Here is a 1,595-nt window from a genome sequence, read left to right on the forward strand (position 1 = left end):
AAATTAATAATTCACTTTTAAAAAATACATAAACTTTTTAATAAATTTTAGATATTATTATTATTATTATTTTATTTTTTATAAATTCAGAAATTAAAAATAAAATTATTATTTTATAATTAAAATAATAATATTTTAATAAAATGGACTAGGCTATTTTTTGTTAGGGGTGGAGATGCTTTGCCCTATTACTGTTCAATGGAGTCTATTACTGTTCACTTGAGTGAATAAATGCGCTAGATACTGGCACAAAGTTCTTAGGGGTGGATTTGCTCTTATATCATAATAATAATCATTTGAGAATAGAGTTGCAGATGGAAACACATGCCTATCTACCTCCTTTTTCTTTAACTCGCTCTTCACGCAATGCCGTATATATATATGGGATGGGACTTGGAACCAACTAGCTGATGCAGGATATGGACCAAGATTACTATTACGAAATTAGTGACAGCTATGATGTCACCGATTACGCTGTGCTATGCATTACTAACTATATAGGTAGTGTTTTAAAGTTTTTAAAATGACCGTGGATTTTTCACGCAAGTGATTTTTTTATTTTTTTATCTTGAATAAGCGATATTATTTACATTAAGAAGTTGAACAAATTAAATACAATTAACAACAACAAACATTTATTCTTATAAAACTACCCATCAAAATATTTAATAACATTAGAACCATCAACAACAAACAATTTAAACCATTCCAAAGACCAAAACCTTTTTAATTTTCCTTGTATTCAATGATTTTCTTCCTATAAAAATAAGAAACATGGAATAACTATTTGGAGATGCAGACACATATAAAGCTAGCAGAAGCAGAGAAAACAAAGAAGATCAACATACATATGAGTTCATTCTTTGACTGTTCTCACGGTGGAGTAACAGAAAAAACGCAGCGTCGCCGGATGGATTTTGTTTGTAGCTCTATCCTAGCATCAGAACTTGAGCAACTTGAGCAGAGGCTCTATCTTGCCATTCCTATTATAATTTCAATATTAATACTTCTCCTCTGAATGATACACAAATTGTATATATTGCAAGAGTGGTGAAGATAGTTCCAAAACGAAAATTCACCAAGCTCAAACATCTTGCAAATACCAGAATCATACCTCGGCGAATCAAGCTGGGCGATTCGCCGGGCGAGGTGGGCTGTCAAGACAGCGAGAGGAAGTTCGCGGGGGTGACAGCTAGGTGGTTGCGGTCCACGCCAAGAAGAAACAGCGTCGCTGCGAGGTGGGCGAGGTCGACGTCCAGAGGAAGCTCGCGGGGGTGACTGAGTTGAGGCATGAGTGAGTCGATGAGAGTGAGATGGCGCGGAAGAAAACCCAGGACAGAAGCAGAGTAGGGTTATAACTTATAAGTAGACAAAAACGCCCGTCGTATTAGGGTTATAAAATCAAACCAACCAATTTTGGTTCGGCTCAAATTTTCATTTGGTTCCATTTTTTTTCAGTTATTTTTTTTTTTTTTTTGGATTTCGGTTCTATGTTCAATTCGGTTTTTTTTTTTCGATTTTTATAACCCACCCTATCACCATACAAGGATACACACATATTGTATTACGAGGACAGTTTTTTTTATTTTTTTTGG

The 1,595-nt window shown here is 34.7% G+C and overlaps 1 long non-coding RNA gene across 1 annotated transcript; it reads right to left on the minus strand.

Annotated features, from left to right (window-relative positions):
- Positions 1 to 623: 623 nt before the first annotated feature.
- On the minus strand, positions 624 to 1,595 carry LOC126626883 (uncharacterized). The gene is made up of 2 exons (XR_007624799.1): positions 1,104 to 1,595; positions 624 to 983 (listed from the first exon to the last, which is right to left on the minus strand). It is a non-coding gene; the product is annotated as an uncharacterized LOC126626883 (long non-coding RNA).

This window comes from Malus sylvestris, chromosome 6 (assembly GCF_916048215.2).
Source record: "Malus sylvestris chromosome 6, drMalSylv7.2, whole genome shotgun sequence".
Taxonomy (NCBI): Eukaryota; Viridiplantae; Streptophyta; class Magnoliopsida; order Rosales; family Rosaceae; genus Malus; species Malus sylvestris.